This window comes from Zootoca vivipara, chromosome 12, assembly GCF_963506605.1.
Source record: "Zootoca vivipara chromosome 12, rZooViv1.1, whole genome shotgun sequence".
Classification (NCBI taxonomy): Eukaryota; Metazoa; Chordata; class Lepidosauria; order Squamata; family Lacertidae; genus Zootoca; species Zootoca vivipara.
Window position 1 is genome coordinate 23,705,861 of NC_083287.1, and position 23,114 is coordinate 23,728,974.

A 23,114-nucleotide genomic window follows, 5' to 3' on the forward strand; every position below is an offset into this window, starting at 1 on the left:
CTGAGCCCAGTGCCAGTATTCACCCTGAAATTGTTACAGTAAGTGCCACACTTTTTAACAGCAACAACAAAAGAGGTACCAGTACTGCGTATCCCTTGAGTACCCCTGAAAAAGTCCTGGCTGAGTCTATAATGTTATGAATGGCATTAAAGAAAGTTGGAAAGTCATGTTTTTAGGAGCTGCCTTTTATTTAGAAATGATACACCTCCAACATTAGGCTCCAAGCATAGACCTTCAGGTGCCATATCCTAGCTTGCTTCCACACCAGGCTCTTCAACTTTCTTGGCCTTTAAGTTCTCTGTTTGTTTGGGGAGGAAGTGGAAACCAGGACAAGCGAAACCCTTTTGTCTCAGCCATTATTTGTCACAACCCAAACAACTTTACAATGAGAAGCGGGGAAATTTTGATTGACATTGTAATCTTCCAGCTGTCAGTCCAGACTCATTTGGGCCAAAGTGCCCGTCTAACAATCTCTTCTCTCCACCCAGAAATCTCTTCCACCCAGAAGTCACATAGGATGGGGGAGGAATGTGGAGGGAAACCAAATGTGGGTCCTGATTCTGTTTACTTCACACTTTGGAGAAAAGGGAGGAAGAACCCAACAGATTGGTTCTGTGCTTGCCTTGGTGTGCAAAGTACAGTTTCTTTCATTAGCCTTTTGGTTTCCTAGAATTATGATTTCATCTTTATTTACATTGTCCAGATAGGTATTCAATGGCTAGGCAGTTTACCAAGTTCTTACACATTTTGGGGGGTTATAATGCTATACAGATGGAGCCCAGGAATAGTGTGCTAAACTCTATAATTGGGCTGTTCTTCTTTGACTTTCCACTGCCTGATCAAAGCCACTGAATAAATGTTTTTTAATAAAACTGGCAAATGATAAATGTTCTGCTTCAAAGATGCAATTCATAATCAAATCATATTATGTATCTTTCATCCTAATGCAGCCATTGTTCTTCTGTGCATCACTTGTGTGCTCAGCTACCATTGTCTTTGACAATTTTCAAGGAAGTGAAAAGCATCATCTATCCACAGGCAGGCCATCAGCGTTCTTTATAGATGTTTAAGCATTTTCAATAGATCTATACATCTATACCAAAGAAGTGCATACCAATTACTCCTAGGCGCTTCTCCAACAAACAGGAGTTAAACAAAGGAAGAAGGGAACAGGGCAAGATGACATTCTCCTTTTAATACAAAGATAAAGAAGATAAAATATAAAAAGCATACAAAAAACACCAGGGAAATGTTTGCGGGGGATATGCACAGAGTGAGGTAGAAAAATAAAGGTTGAAATTAGATACAGTATGCATTGAAAGCTGGATCTATCAAATTCATCAAAACAATATGCAAACCAACTCACAGCTATCTCTTCAAAAGCTGTAGTTCTCTGAACTTTGCAATGTAGTTTTCCAACCGACCAATGTTTACAAAAAATAGGGGAAAGAGCGAATAGCAAAATGAACATAATAGATAACAAAGAAGCATACATTATATTGCTTTCAAAAATAGGCACGTTAGTAAAATGCATATAAAATGTGTTTATTAGGAGAAACTCACACTCAAATGCCGATGAGTTTTCATGAGGATTTTTTAATAAAAATGGAAATAGATGCAAATTTTGGAGTGGAGAATTTAAGGTTGAAAAAAAATGAGAAACTGGGAGAACCACAAGGGACAGGTCTTTCCACCTCTACTCAGAAGTAAACCTTACTGTGACCAATAGCACTTACTCCTATCTAGGTATTTATAGGACTGCGATCAAAGGCAGAAATCAAAGTACCTCTGCCAGTAGTAGTCAGTGTGGTGAAGGAGCAGCTCACTTGAATGGCACCAAACCAATTCAGTGCTCCTATTGGTGGGTTCATTCAGCCCTGATTTCACTGTCACCCTGTCTCAACCTAGCCCCTTCTGGCTAAGCTGAAATGAAATGTTGCCGCAAGGGGCAAATCTACAGCAATGCCCTATCACACAGGCCTCTACTTGTCTTTTTTCTTAAAAAAATAAATAAAATAAATGCTTTTCATGTTTATACATGTCACTCATTTTACAATCATTTTAACATATCAAACTTGACTTCCTTCCCCCTCTCTCTGCAGTTCCTTAAATTTATTTTTAATATCTTCTGCATATCAAAATTAATTTATTTTGCTCATTTATTCATCTACTTTAATTACACACTCTTATAAAACTGCAGGTTATTGCAATACTCCTGCCAATGTTCTTATCTGTTTACAATTTATCTGTAGATATTCAAGAAACCATTTCCATTCTTTTGTAAAAAGTTTGTTTTCTTGATTTCTTATTCTTCCGGTAAGTTTCACCATTTCTGCATATTCTACAAGTTGTTGTATCCATTCTTCCTTTGCTAGGGCTTCTGCTTCTTTCCCATTTTGGGGCGAGTAACATTCTTGACACTGTAGTAGCATGCATACATGAAAAAGTTTCTATACAGTTTAGATAGTTCTGTCCCTATAATTCCCAACGGACCTCTACTTGTCATTGCAGATATACATTATCCAGTGGGAGAATTGGGGCTAAGAGACCAGCCCAAGTCTTCAAACGTCATGTTCGGGCTGTCTACTCACAGCCCTAACTACCGTAGTGCTAATTCTGCTCACATCCTCTTCCCTACGGATTTCTACAAGGGGAAATGCTGACAGGCAGTCCCACCCCACCCCCCTGAAGGTTGACTGAGGCTGGTTGCTCTAATGGACCAGCCTTCACTGTCATGGCACTGATAAGGAATGGCTTAGGAGCACTTACAAGGCATGTTTTCTTGTTCTATGTTTCCTCCTCCCCCCACATTATCTTCATCGCTGTTATTATTAAACTTTAAACGATAAACAAAAACACTTAATAAAGAAGAACTTTGGGGGTCTCCCCACCCCCAACTGCTTAAGTACTTTAAGGAATTTATATGTACACATTTATGCAATCCTGGGGAAACAAATCCACAAAATAAAAACCCAACAGGATTAATAGCATTGCTTCCCCCCTTGCTTCTGTGAACACTTTATACATTACAGTGGTACCTCGACTTACGAACGACTTGACAAACGAATTTTTCGACTTACGAGTGGAGCAAATGGCCGCACGCTTACGAATTTCTCGACATCCGAACGGAAACCACGGCGGTTTTAGATAGGGTTTTTTCGGCTTATGAATTTTTAGATGGGGTTGCTTCGACTTACAGTGGTACCTCGCAAGACGAATGCCCTGCAAGACGATTTTTTTGTAAGATGAATGCATCTTGTGATCTGATGGTGACTCGCAAGACGAATTTGTTTTGCGAAAAATTCATCTTGCGAATCGTGGTTTCCCATAGAGCTCCCGTTGCTTGGTCCCAGCTCCTGCCAACCTAGCAGTTCAAAAGCACATCAAAATGCAAGTAGATAAATAGGAACCGCTATAGCGGGAAGGTAAATGGCGTTTCCATGTGCTGCTCTGGTTTGCCAGAAGCGGCTTTGTCATGCTGGCCACATGACCTGAAAGCTATACGCCGGCTCCCTCGGCCAATAATGCGAGATGAGCGCGCAACCCCAGAGTCGGTCACGACTGGACCTAATGGTCAGGGGTCCCTTTACCTTTTACCTTTATGGGCAAAAAAAGAAATTTCAATGCATTCCTATGGGAAACCAAGATTCGCAAGACGAATTTTTCACAAAACAAATTGACTCGTGGAACGAATTAAATTTGTCTTGCGAAGCACCGCTGTACGAATTTTTCCGTTTCCAATGCATTCCTATAGGAAATCGTGTTTTTCCAATGGCACTTTTCGACTTACAAATTTTTCGCCCCACGAAGGTGCCTTCGGAACGGATTAAATTCGTAAGTCAAGGCACCACTGTACTGCAGCTTCCAGCAGGGTTTGCCAATATGGAGCCCTCCAGGTAATATGAAACACAACTCCCATCATGCATGGTCCCTGGTCATGCTGGTTGGGGTTGATGGCAGTTGGGGTTCAACAACGGCTACACCTGGCTTAGGGAAAGAACAATACTTCTGTGCCAGAGCTCGTACCTGGCATGCAGAAGGTCCTATGTCCCTGGTGCCTCCAGTTGGAAGGGTCAGATGAAAACCCTGAGGGGCACCTTCCTGTCAGTGGAGACAAAGTGGGTTTGATAGACACATAGTTTGACCTGCTCCAAGACATCTTCCTACCTAGCTACCTGTACAGAAGCAATTCCTGTTCCCCGTTTGAATCCTACACCACCAGAGTTCCAAAGTGTCAAGGACTGGGCAGAGAAGGAACCCCCCAGCCTGAACCTTCCAGAAAAGAAGGAGACAGTTCAGAATTACAACAGGGTTTTGACAAACACTCTGTGAGGTGAGTAAGGCTGAGAGACTACAGAGAAGTGTGACTAGCCCAAGGTCACCCAGCAGCTGCATGTGGAGGAGCAGGGAATTGAACCCGGTTCACCAGATTATGAGTCCACTGCTCTTAACCACTACACCACACTGGCTCTCGGGCAGGGCACAGCTCAGAGGCAGATGGGGGGGAGGAACCTGGGAAATAATGGGAGAGGGGGGGAAGGAAGAAGAAGCACCAGGAGGGGACAGCTGACCGACTTTAGAAAGCATTCAAGACCCACCCCCACCCCCAGAACCCAGCGGGCATTGAAAGTAGGAGAGCAGAGAGCTCAGAGGCAGAAAGCACAGATCAGCCACCATAGGGATGACGTACAATGGGAGAGACAAATGAGGCGGGGTTTCACTCGGAGCAACACCATTACTCCAGGAGGCTGCATGTCTAAGCCTCTCTCTGTGAAAATTGAATAAAAAGCATTGGTAAGAACTTCCTTGTCTTATCTTATCCATTCCTGGCAACCTGCCGCGGGGGTCTGGATCCTCGGAAGCCTGACACATAGGGCCTGGCCAAGGATAGAAGACAGCAAAATGGCAGAGACGGACACACGTAACCGGCCCTGCCCAAATGATTCCAGTGCTTCAAATGGTACCAGATCAACATGGGATGAAACCCTAGTGAAACATCTCCATATGATGCCATATGAAGGAATTGGGTTATTAACCAAATGCATGTGGCAAAATGACCAACTTGCATGACCGTCCACAGCATGGACCACCAGTGAAAGTCAATGAGAGCATGTTGTATTCACATAGTGGCTTTCAGCAGAGCACTTCAGCTGCGCATCGCTGTGCAAAGATTTAGCAGCTTCCCATTGCCCTTCACTTCCCCTTAGTAGAAGGAGAATCCTTCAAAGGGAGATTTTCTTGAGAGATGGCTCTTGCCTTGTTTATTTCTCGATTATCCCATTCTTCAATGTGATATATATATATATATATATATACATATATATATATATATATGGAGCACTGTGTGAAGAAAAAATAACTTTTACCTTCTCTTCTAATTGATGAATGATGCCTGAACTAATCAGAATGCTTTGCTATAGCCACCATTAAAGCAACCTATATAAGCGGCTCAGGAGAGATTTGTTGAACAGCTTCAACCTTTAAGTGCACAGGATAAATGGATGGTGACATCATTATGCCTTGACAAATCGGAATTATAGCACTTTCTTTCATTTCATTACTGAAGGATGAATTATTTCTATGGCTTCCATTTTCATAAAACCATCCATTGTCCCGGAAGTTAAAACCTTTTAAAATTGCAATATGCAACTAATGTGGCTAATAAGGTGCTATTTATGTTTTGACCTATTTTTGTTTTCTGAGAGGCTGTCTTGGAAATTCATGTCAATGCAACCTTACTGTGCTTTACCAATAGACATGATTCTTTCCTTCCTTCCTTCCTTCCTACCTACCTACCTACCTACCTTTTCTTTCTTTCTTTTCTTCGTTCCTTCCTTCCTTCCTCACTCTTTGCAATGACTACAGTGATGCCAATGTATAACAAACTAAAAAGAAATGGACCTGGTTTTTAGTCCATATTGATCTGTGGCAGGAAGATGCCATTCTAATTAAAAGAATGCTTCCAATTAATTTCTAATTAGGAAATGATGATTGCAAGCCTTCGAGCTTTAGGGTCAGCCTTCAGCACAGTACATTTATTTATGGCCTTGAAGTTCTTGCGTAACCTTGGATGTTCTAAAGGTGCTCCCTATCTCAGGAGGTGAGCAACCTTTTTCATTTGCTCTCCCATGATGGGTGGAAGAGCCGATGAGTGTGAACAGCAACTCAAACACACGGAAATGGGGATTAAGGGAAATATTGGAAGGACCAAGCTGTGCAATTCTGCTTAAATGCCAATGTGCTACACAAAACGAAAACACTGCAATTGCCTAGTTCTAGGTGCACATCTTGAGTGGCGGTCATGCATGATGTACACACACTGCTCCTGCCACCACAACTTAAGAAAATTCTGATGGTAGTTTTGGTAGTGAGCTTTATTTTGCACATTCTGTTTCATAGGAACACATTTGTAAATGGAGATAACACTACGTATTTATGAATGAGTCCACCACATGTACTGATAGAACAGGGGCCTTGTAGAGAGGACCACGACCTTCAGAATGTTCTCAGCCCATTTTTTCCACCAGAGGAAGGAGCTGAGAGCCACCCATGGACCCAAGAACGCCAGCATATCATTGTGTAAGATGAAAGGCAGCCTTTCCTTTCCCCCCCCACCCCCCACCCCCACAAACATGCTAGCTATGTCACACAAGCATCCTTGGCATAGCTGCCAAGTTTTCCCTTTTCTCGCGAGGAAGCCTATTCAGCATAAGGGAAAATCCCTGTAAAAAAGGGATAACTTGGCAGCTATGATCCTTGGCTATTTCTTTCATGCTCTTCTCTTGGTCTGTCCTCAATCCTTTTTTCCTGTTTCTTTGCTGCTTATGAAAAAGGAACAACCCACCCCACACTTCTGTTCTTCCACCCTGAAACTCCTTCACTACACTCGATTCCAAACAACAGACATGGAAGGCAAACAGCCTCAGCATGGCTCATCGCAGCATGCATGCATCTAGAAGTGTATGTATCTATAGAGCAATGTAGCAATGTATGCAGGGGCGGGTTTAGGGCAGAGTGCAGGGGCAAAGGCTTTCCTTCCCAAAGCCTAGGAAGCGCTGGGCTTTGGGAAGCAGGTGGGAGGCTCTGACAGGGTCCTAGAGTCCCCATTTCTCATTCTCAAAGCCTAGTTAGCACATGCCCAGCTTTGAGAAGGAGAAGGGAGGGCTCTAGGACCCTGCCAGAGCCTCCTTCCCAAAGCCCAACTCCTCCATTACCCAAATTTTGGCGTCATACAGGGTACCATATTACCAAGGTTCCCCCCTGATGTATGTGTCCATGAGTAGTGGTCTGGGCAGCCTAATTCCACCCCTCTTCTGTGTCACTGGTAGTCAATCATAGGCCTGTTTCATCCTGGATGGGTGGAGTATAAATAATAAAGTATTATTATTATTATTATTATTATTATTATTATTATTATTATTTTGAAAGGACATACAAAAAGTCTGCATTTAAGCTGTACAGTGGTACCTCGGTTTAAGTACACAATTGGTTCCGGAAGTCTGTACTTAACCTGAAGCGTACTTAACCTGAAGTGAACTTTCCCATTGAAAGTAATGGAAAGTGGATTAATCCATTCCAGATGGTCCGCGGAGTACTTAAACCGAAGGGTACTTAACCTGAAGTGTACTTTCCCTTTGAAAGTAATGGAAAGTGGATTAATCCGTTCCAGACGGGTCTGCGGAATACTTAAACTGAAAGTACTCAAACCGAAGCGTACTTAAACTGACGTATGACTGTACACAGTTTGTGCACATGATACACATTTCGTATACAGTTTTGTATGTGTTTTAAACATAAAATATACACTTCCAACATAAAGCACACACTTGTTAAAGCTTTTTAATGTTCATTCTTAATTCATTTTTTATTTTAAAAAAGCGTAAAATGCATACTCTGCACGGGCCTGCTAACACCTGTGATTGGACATGCACAACTTCTGTGTGGTCAGGGTGGCTTATGCAGACATGTGAAACAGAAAACCCCATGGCTGAGCACACATGTGTAGCCACCCTTTGAGAAATATCAATACACGCTTCCCAGAGTAGTCTCAAGAAGGCAGTGAGCTGTTGCTCTCCCTGCTTTCTCTTTTATGCAAAACACCTTGGGATTGTTAATGACTACCAAAGAGAAGGACCTGAGTTTTATATCTCATCTCTGACAAGTTGTAGAATTAAAAACAGCTCCTGTCTGCCTTCCAATCCCCTCATGCACCAACGTATTTCATCACTCTGCTACTAGGGATTAGAGGTGCTTGAAGGATTCCGGCTTGGTGAATTCTAGTGCTAACTGACCTGTTCTAAACCTCCAGGACTAATGTACAGATTGGAATTTAAATCTTGTTTAAATATGACAATTTGGAGTTCGTGTGTGTGTGTGTGTGTTAACTATTTAAATCTATTTTTTTAAATGTGTGGATGATTGCAGAAACAGGATGGGAAGGAATTATGAATGAAACCGTGGTGATAAAAGTAAAATAAAAAAATTCCTTCAGTAGCACCTTAAAGACCAACTAAGTTTTTATTTTGGTATGAGCTTTCGTGTGCATGCACACTTCTTCAGATACAGTGAAATGGAAGTTTCCAGGCACTTATGTAGAGAAGGGGTGGGGAGGGGTGGGGATGGGGAGGGGGGATCACTCAGAAGGGTGGTGGAAATGGGTGATTGACTGACTGATAGCTGTTGATGACCGCAAACGACTGCAAATGGTTTTGCATGAAAAAGCAAGGGTTGAGATGGCTGAAGATCGCTTATCATGTATAATGAGATAAGAACCCGATATCTCTGTTCAAACCAGGTCCCTCCATGGTTTTGAGCTTGGTGATAAGTTGCAATTCAGCAACTTCTCTTTCCAGTTTATTTCTGAAATTCTTTTGTAGTAAGACAGCTACTTTGAGATCTTGTATAGAATGTCCTGGGAGATTGAAGTGTTCTCCTACTGGTTTTTCTGTCTTCTGGTTCCTGATGTCAGATTTATGTCCATTTATCCTTTGGCGTAGGGTTTGGCCTGTTTGTCCAATATAGAGAGCTGAAGGGCACTGTTGGCATTTGATGGCATACACAATGTTAGAGGATGAGCAATTAAATAGTCCTGAGATGGTATGTTGGATGTTGTTGGGGCCAGTAATGGTGTTGTCTGGGTGTATGTGGCAGCAAAGTTGGCATCTGGGTTTATTGCAGGCTCTGGTACCAGTGTCCATGTTAAGTCTGGTGGTTGTATTATTGTGGGTGAGGAGTTGTTTAAGATTGGGTGGCTGTCTGTAGGCAATGAAAGGTCTTCCTCCCAGAGCTGAAGAAGTGTGCATGCACACGAAAGCTCATACCAAAATAAAAACTTAGTTGGTCTTTAAGGTGCTACTGAAGGAATTTTTTTATTTTACTTCGATCCAGACCAACACGGCTACCTACCTGTAACCGTGGTGATAGTAATGTAGGATGAAAAAAGATTGATTCACTTCTCCTGTCTTGCGATGCCTCTTGCCTTAACTAGAGGCTTGGCTTTATTACTCCATCATGCATTCTTCCTTTCCACATGCTCTGTTGCCACAAAAGCAGTTTATGAAACAGAATTGCCTAATATTGATCAGCCTGAACTTTCATTACACCCCTGGGTTGTGCGACATAAACAGCATACTGCTCCTAAATGCAGTGTTATGGCACTGACTGAATCTCTTTTGTTGCCTATTGATTTTAATGACTTTGGCATAACTATGGCCAGTGTTAGTAAATACTCTTCCCAAGTAAGACTTTGTCTCAATGGAGCGATGCAGGTTAAATAGTGCTCTCAATTTGTGCCTGAGTGTGCGTTTGTGCAGTTCATGAATTTTCAGAGAGCTATATGCAGAAGCTAGCACGCTACAAAATACATTTTAAGAGCTGACATTAAAGTTAATATGAAAGTTCAGAGGTGGGAAATAATTTAAATGCACAGAAGAGGTAGCAATAACGTTTCTAAACCGAGGCAGTGAATTATGTATATATGAAATATTAAAAATGCAAAGCTGATTCTATTTGCATTTGGAATGCCCCCTAGCTGTTACCGAGCAAGAGAAAATTGCTTTATGCTGAATTGAAGGGCACACTACTTAGTGCTGTATTTAAGTCAAGGAGGGATATCACTCATTTTTATTCGACCACTTAACTTGTGCTTATGTAATCTGTCTGGCCACCAAGCCAGTTGTCTTATATTATTTTCAATCAAAGAAAGAGGATATAGAAATTCAGTCATTAAACCTTTATTTTCACCTGCCTGGAGATCCCTCTGAACCATATTATTATATATAAATCAAGGGGTGTCAACAGTCCAGAGTATGGAATTAAAGGCAATGGGCGGTTGTATTTAAATAATAATAATCACATTTTAGGGATTGAAGGAACAACCTTAAACAGATTCCTCAATTTTAGGAAAATATGTAATCAATGTTCTTTGTACTGAAACATGCTACCATCAGGGTCAACTTCAGCTAATTTGGTTTCCTGGACAAAATGCATATCTCCTCTCTCACACAGACACACACAACACTCACCTCCTCAAGACCTACACCGTGACTCCTATTTATGCCTTCACAGTGATGCTACAAAGTCATCTCAACATAAAAGGACCAAGGACACCCAGCTGCCTATGGCTCAAAGAAGAGAAATTAAGCCTTTCTGTGTGGGGGCCTACTCAACACCAGTGCATATGGACTCAACTAAGCCCTGGTTCTAAGTTTAGGCATGAGAATAGTAAAAAGTACACCCTCTTTTAGGCCTAAACACTCATTCTCCATAACTGTTGTGTAGCAATGGATAATCCAATAACGAGACGAGAGACAAGGCTGAGTTCCCCAAAGGCCAACCCCGGGTGGAGCTCGGGAGCCTGTATTTATTGACAGCAACTTTGACAGCTAATGATTAACTTGTAACGCAGCTTCCAACCAATTACAGAGTAAAACCTCATGCATAGTAATCTTCAGGTACATGTCACTTCCTGCCAACACCCCAAACTTTCCGCCATGAAGGAAGTGGTGAACTGCACACCCCACACATCATGTACCTGTCACATGACCTGCTCCTTAAACACCCCCCTCCTCTTAATCTTGTGACACTCAGTACTTTTCCAAGGTTCTACCTGCTTCCATTGTTTCTCCCTAACCCAAGTTTGACCCATCCTGGTCTCCTCCTGTCAAGCCTGCTTCAGCCAGATCTATCCCAATCTTTCCAGATCCACCAAGCCTCACCCAGTACAACTGACCTATGCCTTCACCTCCTGATCTGTCATTGTACTGGTTTGCCAGTATTACACTTCCTAATCCTAGAGGACCGGCGGGTGTGCCACGCCATTTTTCTAAATCAACCCCACACTGTTGAAAGAGCAGATAAGGAGAGAGGCCACTGTAATGAACAGTGAGCAGGCCAGCGCCAGTATAATTCTTAATCTGCTCATCAGGCTACAAGTCCAACTTGGACAGAAGTTGTCTGCTGTTACATGATTTCAAAGTGTCACTAAATTTTAGCACATTTATTTATTTGTTGTGTATATATCCCACCTTTTCGCCAAGGAGTGCAAAGTCAGCTGTTCTAGATCCACCCAGATATTACTCTGCAATATCTAAACACCATGAGCAAAGCCATAATCCCTCCAGCCCTTGAAAGCTTCTCATTTATGGCATCTCCATAGATATGTTGCACCAGTTATATTGTCTTGTTTTCTTTAATTGTTGTTGTTTTTTTGTTTGGATCCAGATCCATACTTAGAGCAGACCTATTAAAATGGATGGGATTGAGAATGTGTAGTTCTCAAAGTTTTTTCAGGTATGCTTTGAATTCTATATCCTGAAACTCAAGGTGGGATCCAGAGAGGTCCATATACATGCATAAATGGATCAAACATGTAGAAGGTGAGGGTCAATTCTTCCCTCCTGGCTGCAGACCCCATTCCCACTTTCAGGGCTGAAACAGGAAGAGATAGACTCCATTATCTGCAACATTGCACACACACACACACACACACACACACACACACACACACACACATTTTTTACGCAAGTCTTTCCTATAATGTGAGCAGCACCCATTCTTCACCCTCTGAATGCTGTTTTCCAATTCAAATGTATGTCCAATACTGAATCCAGTTCATACTTATTGAACCCTCTAGGTTAACTCAGAATTGCATCTGTCAAATGGTGCGTGTTTCTTTTGTGGTGCTAAAACCTTCAGATCCTTTTCAGCAACATCTTGTTATTTGCGTGTTTATTTTTCTTCATCTCTTTCACCATTCAGCCCCATCGTTCACCACCTATTCCTCTAACGTAAAACATTTCCCCACCCCCTTAAACATTTAAAATTTCCCAGACTCTCTCTGCACTTAGTAATATTGCTCAATCAATATTAAGCCGGGATTTTACAATCTTGTCCAAGCTTTGTCTAACAACCATAGTCTTCGCATCCAATGGCGCATCTAAGCAGCACGGAAGCTGCCAATACATGGGTCGGAAAGATAAATGGCAATGGAATGTTAACATTCATTGATGTGAAAAATGCTTCTTTCCTTTGAGGTTCACAGAATGTCATGTCATCCTGGGCAGAGGAGAGTCCACCTTCTTTAGATGCTGAAAAATCTACCTGTGGTATGAGCCTTATACCACGTAAGTACAATCTCATTGCTCAAAATGTTTTGATAAGGGCTTAAGTCGAAACTTGTCCTCTGTGTTTCAGTTGAATGCCACTCATTCATCAAACGTCCAGTATAAGACACCTTCTTCTGAAAGGCTTCAGCTTTTGGTTATACTAGGCTAGAGTTCATTCACAATAACAACTGAGATCTGCAATAAAATGTTGCAGTGGAGGGGCTTTAAAGGGATCAAGCCAGCCATGCCCTTTCCCAAGACACTCTATTCCATCCCTCCCCCCAAAATGTTTTGGACCCATACTCCAGAAAGGTCAGTCATTTTCCCTGGACATGCTCAGTCTTCTTTGGACTATTTTGGTTCCATGCCCTTTTGTTGGTTTGCTTTTGAACTTCTAAGCAACTTGGGGTTCCCCTGAGCCTGTTAATAACTCCCTCTTTGTGATGAATGGTGCCATTTTGGCAGTGCTGGATTACCAAATAGGCAGAGCAGGCACTGGCCTATAGGCCCCACACCTTTTAAGGGCCCTCTGACAACGGATCAAAATGATATCGATTGGATCTTGAAAGAAAATGACCATCAAGCTTTCTTCGCTCAAAGTTATCCCACTGGAGCATGCACACAAGCCCCCACAAGGGACCTCCACAGGGTTTAATCCTGCACTGCATTTTGGCAACCTAGGAATCCACATGCAGAGAGGTAAGTCTTCTGTTAGTCCTACAAAGCAGTACTATTGTAGAATACTGTATCCCACTCTGTGTTCAGAACTACGTGCTGCTGAGGTGGCAGGACTTGGTGCAAGATCATGGCTGTATAAGAGAGAGGTTGGTGCTGTCTATCATGGGGAACAGTAGCAGCAGCAAAATCCCCAGCAAGCCCAAGGTGTGAGCTCTCGTGAGGGTTAGGTAGTACCACATGAGGCCTCCGTGCAAAGTTGTAGTTAGGTGGCTTCCTGGCTTGCCTAACTACTTTCCCAGGGGACTTTTCCCTGTAGGGACGCGGGTGGCAGTGTGGTCTAAACCACTGAGCCTCTTGGGCTTGCCGATCAGAAGGTCAGCAATTCGAATCCCCACAGCGGGGTGAGCTCCCATTGCTCTGTCCCAGTTCCTGCCAACCTAGCAGTTCGAAAGCATGCCAGTGCAAGTAGATAAATAGGTACCACTGCGGAGAGAAGGTAAAAGGAGTTTCTGTGTGCTCTGGTTTTCGTCACGGTATTCCATTGCGCCAATAGCAATTTAGTCATGTTGACCACATGATCTGGAAAGCTGTCTGTGGACCAGTGCCGGCTCGCTCAGCCTGAAAGCGAGATGAGCACCATAGCCCCATAGTCGCCTTTGACTGGCCGTAGCCATCCAGGGGTCCTTTACCTTCACCTGTTTACCTTTTCCCTGCGGTAATCTCTTTTGACCAGAGCAAAAGGATGTCATATAGAGGAGGGAGAAAGGTTTTTTTTCTGCTGCTCCAGAGAAGCGGACACGGAGCAATGGATTCAAACTACAAGAAAGAAGATTCCACCTAAACATTAGGAAGAACTTCCTGACAGTAAGAGCTGTTTGGCAGTGGAATTTGCTGCCAAGGAGTGTGGTGGAGTCTCCTTCTTTGGATGTCTTTAAGCAGAAGCTTGATGGCCATATGTCAGGAATGCTTTGATAGTGTTTCCTGCTTGGCAGGGGGTTGGACTGGATGGCCCTCGTGGTCTCTTCCAAATCTATGATTCTATGATTCTAGCAGCACACTAGTTGAAACCCCACTTGACATTTCTCAGGTTCAAAACTCACTGCAGTCTGAAGTGTTATCTCATGTGGATGGAAAACATTTATAGACATCAGCCCACAACCGTTGTGAAATTTGGAATGTATGATCTGGGTGCAAAGGATGTCTTCTGTGGTGTTTTCATAATATCCGATGGAAGGAAAAGTCATGCCATTGTACTCTATTTACACTGGTGCCTGTACTGTTCCCTTGAGTGGTGGTGGAGAGTCCCACTGAGTGCAATGGCATTGCAGCTAGTAAAATAATTCCTATTCATCACTTCTCTCTATCTGGCAATCACATCTAATTTTGAATGTTTTCAGATAACTGGCATATATTTAGATAATATCACCATTCAGCATTTATGAAATGTTCATTTTCTGTATGTACGAGTAAATATGCATTAGTTAAAATAAATTATGTGCTTTTGTGAAAGAGGATAAATGATTATTCATATATATATATATATATAATAAATCCAGTGCAGATGCACAAAATAACAGAGAAAATAAACAAGGGCAGTAGCAGAAGCTTTACATTAATTTCCTTAGTATAAATCAAGTTTTATTACACGCTCAGTTTCATGATTATGCATTTCTGATGTAAATAACAAGACAGAAGAGAGAGGAGGAACTCAGCAGGGACGAAGAACATAAGAGGCTTATGCCCTGATCCCTTTCTGGCATTTGCTATTGAGGTGAGTGAGTTTGTGGCAAAAGTATACGAGCTTCACATGATCTTTTTAATACCGTGAGATTCAGCTTATGGGTGAGAGGTGAGCATTGCATCCATGACCAGAGACTATCACAGTATTGCTTCTGTGCTGTAAGCAAGATTTGGTTCAATGCTGAATCCAAAAGCCAAGACTTCAGCTTAGGTTTGATGCTCATCACTCCATTTTAAGTTTTATTTATTGATACTTATTGAAAGATACACAGAAATACATACCCATTACAAAGTATATTTTTTATAATATACAGAGATAAAACAGCTACTTAATCTTTTTAAAAAAGAGCAAAATCAGAAGAAAGAAAATGCAAGAAAATAGAGAAATCTAAAGAAGGAGAAAGCAAGAGAAAAGGGAAAGAAAGAAACCAAAGAAAGATAGAATAAAATAAAAGGATTTCTGGCAGCTACATATGATGTTCATTCTTTAAGATCCAACCCTTCTTCTATAAACCAGTATTTTTTCAATATTCAGATCCAGATACTACAAGTTCATTTTCTCTTTCGCTCAAAAACTCCGTAAGAAATTTCCAGTCTTTATCATATGTTAGTAGTGACCGGTTAGATGCTCATCACTCAAGTAGCAGTAGCCCATGGTCTAAGAGGCTAAAGTGATTGGGTAGCTGAGCTCCCTCTTAACTAGACTGTATCAGTACAATGTGCAGAGGGCCAAGGCAGAAGCGTGAACCATGCCAATAGGCTGACTATAAGAGAGATACAAAGAATTGTAGAGTTGGGTTCCCGAGGGTCATCTAGTCCAACCCCCTGCAATGCAGGAATCCTAGCTAAAGGTTCCCTGACAGATGATCTCCTAACCTCCACCAGTGACTCGAGAATATGAGCCTAAATGAAACCCATTTGCAACCTCTTCAAAACCGTTCATAAAAATGGAATTGGAGTTTATTTTTAAAATATTTTAAAGTGCCATACATAGGGAAGGCAAATCAAATAGCTCAGCATTATAGAGAAACAGTGGAATAACAAAGAGCAATGATAACAAACCTGTGTCTTCTGGAAGCTACCGGTACCACCTAACCGAATCGCAGGAGCTGTCCAAGGTTTCAGAGATGGGTCTTTCCCAGCCCTTCCCAGAGATGTCAGAAACTAATTTTATACATGTGTTATATCCTTTCTGATTTCACTGGGGGGGGGGGTCCATTGATCCATTTTAAAAACAGATTTTTCTTCATAGAGATTATGCTTTATTTACAGACAACCAAACATTCACATACGTCGGTAATTGAGCAGCCACGCTTAGCTTCATACTCTTTTTACCGAGAAGGCAGTGGGCCTTCTCGGTAGCTGTGCCTGCCCTCCCGTCAGATGTCAAGGAAATCAACAACTATCTGACTTTTAGAAGGCAGCCCTGTATAGAGAAGTTTTTTTAACGATTGTTGCTTTGCTGTGCTTGATGTTTTAATCGGCTGTGAGCCACCCAGAGTGCCTGAAGCAACCCAATCAGATGGGTATTATTATTATTATTATTATTATTATTATTATTATTATTATTATTTACAACAAAAACATTTTTTGTCAGAAATATTACTCTGGCAATATTTCTGTCCCCTGATTCTACCAGTCACTGTATCACAGCAAAGTCTCTTTTTAAAAAATCAAGCTGTGAGGTAAATAAAGTACTACTCATTCATTCATTCATTCACTCATTCACTCATTCATTCATTTAAACTATTATATCACTTGAGTGTAAGAAAAAAGGAATCCCTAGATATTGGGGGTGAGGGGGGTGGGGAATCAAGACATGAAAGATATCCTTGCTCTATGGATGAACCAATATCCCAAACTGCTACTTGCATAATAATGACTGCATAATGCACACCCAAGCACAAATATTTCACATGGATTATAAATTGTATGTTCGTGGATCTACCATGATTGATTGGTTGATTGATCAGACTGTAAAACCCCATGGGCCAGGGATATATCCTCTTATATTCTACACAGCACCATACACATTGATGGCATAACTATTCCTACTATTATTTCACATCACCTATATGGCTCTGACTGATTCATTTTGCATTCCAAAGTTTTTATGACCCAAAACGTTCCCATACTCTGATGCAGCAATCTTCTTATCAAGCACACAGCAGTGAATATTTTCAATAATTGTACAAATCACTGTTGTTTTGGCAGGTGAAGGGCTCAGTTCTTTATGAAATTCCAAAATACAAATGCAATTAGCATGCATCCTTTGAGACTGAAATATTATAGTCAATCAAACGAAATCTTAAAATGCAGCATTCCTAATTGGATGAAATAAAGACCCGATTAGACTTTCTAATGGCTTCCATCACTTGAACAAACAATGGAAACTATGAAACAATCAACTCAATACAGTGCAAAATTTAGTGGTCATAAGCATTAACTACTTGGAGCTTCAGCCCATTAGGCAGGATTTATGGCTCCATTGTGTATAGTCCTGGAACAGAAACAAGGAATGCCACAGATTTTGAAGATGGTGCTGACCTTTAAAGCCCTAAACAGCCTCAGCATTGTATACCTGAAGGAGCATCTCCACCCCAATCTTTCAGACTGGACACAGAGATCTTGGTCCAAGGGCCTTCTGACAGTTCCCTCACCGCGAGAAGTGAGGTTACGGGGAACCAGGCAGATGGCCTTCTTGGTAGTGGCGCCCGCCCTGTGGAACGCCCTCCCATCAGATGTGAAAGAGATAAATACCTACAAAACCTTTAGAAGACATCTGAAGGCAGCCATGTACAGGGAAGTTTGATATTTTATTATTTCTTATTTCTAGAAAAATGGCACTCTCTGGGAATATCCCCAAACTACATACCTGCTCCTCCAGAGGGAGTCTAACCTCCCATCAAGGGCAGGCAACCTCCCATCAACCTGGTCTAGGGAACCCCCCACTAACAGTGCCTCAGTCTGATCTGGACTGAACTCTTCATATAGACGGGAAGAGCAAGGGAAAGCCTTTCCTTACTGTTGCTTTCTACCTATATAAACTTGGAAATAATTACCACTTGCAACAACGATTCCCTTGCCTGGGTGTTATCTCAATTTAATCTTTGGCATAACTAGGTTTGAAACTGGTGTTGATTAAACCACGGTCACAAGGCAAACGAGTTACTTTGATTAATCTTAAATCTTCACTCCTTGACATTTTAATCCAAGTAATATAAAAATTTATTAAGTACAATATATGGTGCACTGACACTAGTCTGCATTAGTGAGCAGCCCCAGCAAGACTTACGTGGGGTGAATCATGTCAGCTTGTTAAGGGTGCCAGGGTTGTAATGCAGACACGCAAACTCCATTTATTTCAGTGGACCAGTGAGAAATAATGGCAACTGATTGCTGGCACCTAAAATTAAGAAGTTGCAAGGCATATTTTTCCCCAGTTTCAGCATTGGGGGTCCACCATTGGTGCAGAATAATAATAATAATAATAATAATAATAATAATAATAATAATAATTTATTTGTACCCCGCCATTCCGGCTGGGTTTCTCCCAGCCACTCTGGGCGGCTGATTTGAAATGCCCTTAAGAATGGCTGCCCGTGCACTCTCTGGCTTCAGCATGAAATAATACAGTGTCACTGGAGTATGCTGGTAAGTAATCATGTGGTTCAAATTACAGGTAGGTAGCCGTGTTGGTCTGAGTCGAAGCAAAATAAAAAAATTCCTTCAGTAGCACCTTAAAGACCAACTAAGATTTTATTTTGGTATGAGCTTTCGTGTGCATGCACATGAAAACTCATACCAAAATAAAAACTTAGTTGGTCTTTAAGGTGCCACTGAAGGAATTTTTTTATGTGGTTCAAAGTCGGAGTTAACTCTTTATTAGCAAAAAAAACCATTTCCGCAGACTCGGTTGAGTGCCAGGCCTAATGAGTGCAGGAGCTGGTGGCCTTGCTCCATGTAATCAATTGCCAAGACTGAAAGTCCCCACCTCCTCATGGCCATCTAAGTCCCCTCCTCTCCAGGGCTTTTTCCAAGCAATTGGAGACTGGGCCTGCATGAAGCTAACTTCTTCCCTGCCCTTTTCATGCCTCTTCTGGTCCAGGGAGACCATGGGGGAAAGGAGCTTGCTGCAGCAAGAGGAGAAAACACCTGTGCTTCTTCACCAGCCGAACTCATCTCTGCCTCTCGGCCTTCCTCCTCTCTTGCTTCAGTTTTCTTTGAAAACTCTGCTTTGAGTGTTGTTTTGATGATACGTGCATTGGTATGCAAACTTCCCCCAGTTTATGCATTCTTGTTTGCTTTGGAGAACTGCTTCACAAAATTCACAAGCGTGCAAATTTCAAAGGACTGTCATGTTGCATTTCACATATTGTTTCAGGAAGTGCAAATCAGGTAAATTCACATTAAAACGCAATCCAAACTGAATCCCCACATCTCTATCCCTACTGGCTTGTATCCTGAACAGGAATGCTCTTGTAGATACCAATTTTTTGTTGCATGTCCCACTTGCTGTGTACACACCATACATTTGAAACACACAGCGTCCAAGAAATCAACTATAAATTTCCCCTCATATAGCTACAATTCCAAGCACCCTTAAACTACAATTCCCAGGATTCTTTTGTAGGGGGAACATACTTTATATGTACAGTGGTACCTCGGTTTAAATACACAATTGGTTCCGGAAGTCTGTACTTAACCTGAAGCGAACTTAACCTGAAGTGAACTTTCCCATTGAAAGTAATGGAAAGTGGATTAATCCATTCCAGACAGGTCCGCGGAGTACTTAAACTGAAAGTACTCAAACCGAAGCGTACTTAAACCGAGGTATGACTGTATTGGTGTACATGCAGGCTGTGATAACCAGAACGGAAAATCCATTTGCAAAAACATGAAGTTCCAAAGGATTTTAAAACATTCTGCAATCACTAAGCCTCAATAACATACAGTAGATGCCATCTCACAGTAAAAGAACCACTGATGCAAGTGTGTGTTGTGTGCGTCTGTGTGGCGGGGGTTATTATAAAACTCCATATGGTGGATTCACATCAATCTCAGCCGGGAATACCATCATAAACCACTATTTTGCTATAAAAAATAACCATTAAAACTCAGACATGCACAAACAAGGTAATCTGCCATAAATTTTGAAATAGCAAAAATCCTACAAATGTAAATTTATTCAACTCCCATTGCAATGTGAGTAATTTCCATAGCATTATTAGAAATCCTGCAGTTGCCGTCATTTGGCAATAGCTTATAAATATAGGGGGTCTGAGTCAGCATGCAAATCCTGTCTGCAGAAGACAATCTGAGAGGTTTTATAGCCCAGAGCTGTTTATTATTTGGTAAGCATTGTAATGCAAGTTCACGTTCTGAACCTGCTGAAAGAACAACAGAACATCTCGTTGAGGAACAGAGGAGAGAAAATTTGGGGGGGTAAAAGGAATATGACAAATGGATAGAGCATCCTAAACTTCCCACATCACGATATACACACACAACAGACTTCTTACAGTCCCATTACAAATATTACTGATACATTGCACTCGTGCTAGGAACTGCATCCCTTTAGTTAAAGTTGTTACCCAACAATATGTTACTTAAAAGATATTACAACTAGTGCCTGAACTCTAGATGAAGCAACAATTATTGTGAATGAAAATACTAAAATCCCTACCAATTAAAAAAAAATCTAGAAAGGGAAAACACTGTTAATGGCTCCAGATGCCTTGGGACTCCGCTGTACAGCTGCTAATAAAACGTTTTAAGTGTGTTTTAACAGCAATATACAATGTGACACTAGATGAGGATGGTGAGCCTCACGGAAAATTCAATGTATTTTTTAAAAACGCTTTTTAAAAAAGAATTTTCAGAATGTTTTTTTATATGTGTGTAGATTCCACCTTGGTTTACCTAAAATTAGGTTTTACATAATATGTTGGGTTGTAAGAGACATTGGGGGGGGGCATGTTTGAGAGAAATCTACCTACGGTATATGACCTCAAAATATGGCCAAAGTATAATCACATACAGTATGTGCTTTTTAAGGGCTCAAGACAATTATCATTTTTCAGGTATGCAGTAATGGGATTTGGAACTGGGAGATACAGCTATTGTGATACCCAGATAATTACAAAGGAGCTTTATTGCATCGAAAAATGCCAGACAGAAAAATTTCCATGGCACAAAGAGCAACAAAACTATTCGTTTCAGATGGCAGCAGGCCCTGAACTCATTTGCATTAAAATTCCTCTTCAAAGGAATTCGGTCGAGGAGGGGCAGCAGAGAATGAGATTCCATTAATCTCAAGGGAACTGTGATCCTAATTACTACCAAATATGTTTTAAGCACTGGCAATGCACTAGATTCAGTGTTATTCAACCCTGAGCCCCAATATATTATTGGGTTTTGACTCCCATCACCCCTGGACATTGGCTAAACTGGCTGGAGGTGGTGAGAGCTGGGTTAGAAGAGGTAGAGAACACTTCCAAATTTATCACATCCCAGAGGATATGCAGCCTACGATATGAAGATAAACCAGGGATGGGGAGAGTTTGGGGATTAGCAGCAGGAGCGAAGAAAAGGAAGGACACATCGAATGTCAACAAGATCAAAAATTTATTCATTGTGTCTTGTGTCTCATTTCATGGGGAGGGAGGGACATTGCCACACAAAAGGAAGGACACATCGAATGTCAACAAGTTCAGGCAAAATCACCCTAGGATGAATGCCAGAAGGCTTTTATTAAGGAATTCACAAAGTCTCCCCAGTATCTGTTCTGATTTGGCTTGTAAGGAAGATGAGATTAGGTACTGTACCCTGGAAAGCTGTGGAATCTGGAGAGGAGAAATCTGGTTTAAATCTCAATTTGGTACAGTCATACCTTGGTTGTTGAATGCCTTGTGAGTCAAACGTTTTGGCTCCCAAATGCCACAAACCCAGAAGTGAGTGTTCTGGTTTTTGAACGTTCCTTGAAAGCTGAACATCTGACGCAGCTTCCGAGGCTTCTGATTGAGTGCGGGAAACTCCTGCAGCCAATTAGAAGCCATGCCTTGGTTTTTGAACATTTTCAGAAGTTGGATGGACTTCCGGAACAGATTCCGTTTGAGACCCAAGGTACGACTGTACTGGAATCTGCAGGCAAGCTGCTGTCTCCCTTCCTCAGTTCTGCACCTGTAAAATGGGGGATCATTTTGGACTTGTATGAATTTTGAGTCTGTGAAGAGCATTGTGTTAATGTACAATCCAATGGAACTAATTATTTATTTGTCATACTTTCACTGGGGTCAAGATTATTGGTGGGAGAAGGTAAATCATAAAATGGTTCAATAGTAATAAATACTAGTAATAAAGTGGCCAATACTGAACTTTCTGCCACTTCCTCCCATTTTTATAGTGAGAAAACCTCTTGTCAGGGAAAAGGTTCCTTTCAGATGACCTGTTTATTGATTTGCTTGCACAAAGCTTATGCAGAACTGAGATTGTATCCAGTCTTCATTGAGAATTAGATTATGATTTGTTGTGGGCAGGTTGTATGACAATGAGCATCCATCCTTATTTGTTGGCAACATGTTTATACATCTTCCCACTTATTATTCATTCCTTCCACATTTTTTCAATGCATTTCTCATTCACTTTCCTAACTGCAAAAATTCTGTTTCTTTTGTTCTGCTCACAGAGCACACTTTTAACTGTGCAAATCTTGCATGCACTTGAATTCCTCCTGCAAATTAACGACAGTCTGAAGAACGCCCCCCCAGGTAGAATCAACAGAATTATGCTCTTACTTTGCATCTCTCTCTCTCTCTCTCTCTCTTGCCTTCCTGCCTTCCTGCCTTCCTGCCTTCCTTCTCATGCTTTTTTATATCTGTTGTTTTCCTCTTCAACTCAACTCTGTGTATTTGCTTAAAACCATCTGTCATGGACAAACAGTGCTCAACACAAATAATAACACATCTACCAAGCTGGGGAATACACAAGATATCCGAGCCAAAATTGGTTAGTTCACTCCTTGCAAAAAATAAATTTCAGAATTAATAATGAAGGAGCAAGCAAGCATTACATTTTATAGCCCAGCAATAT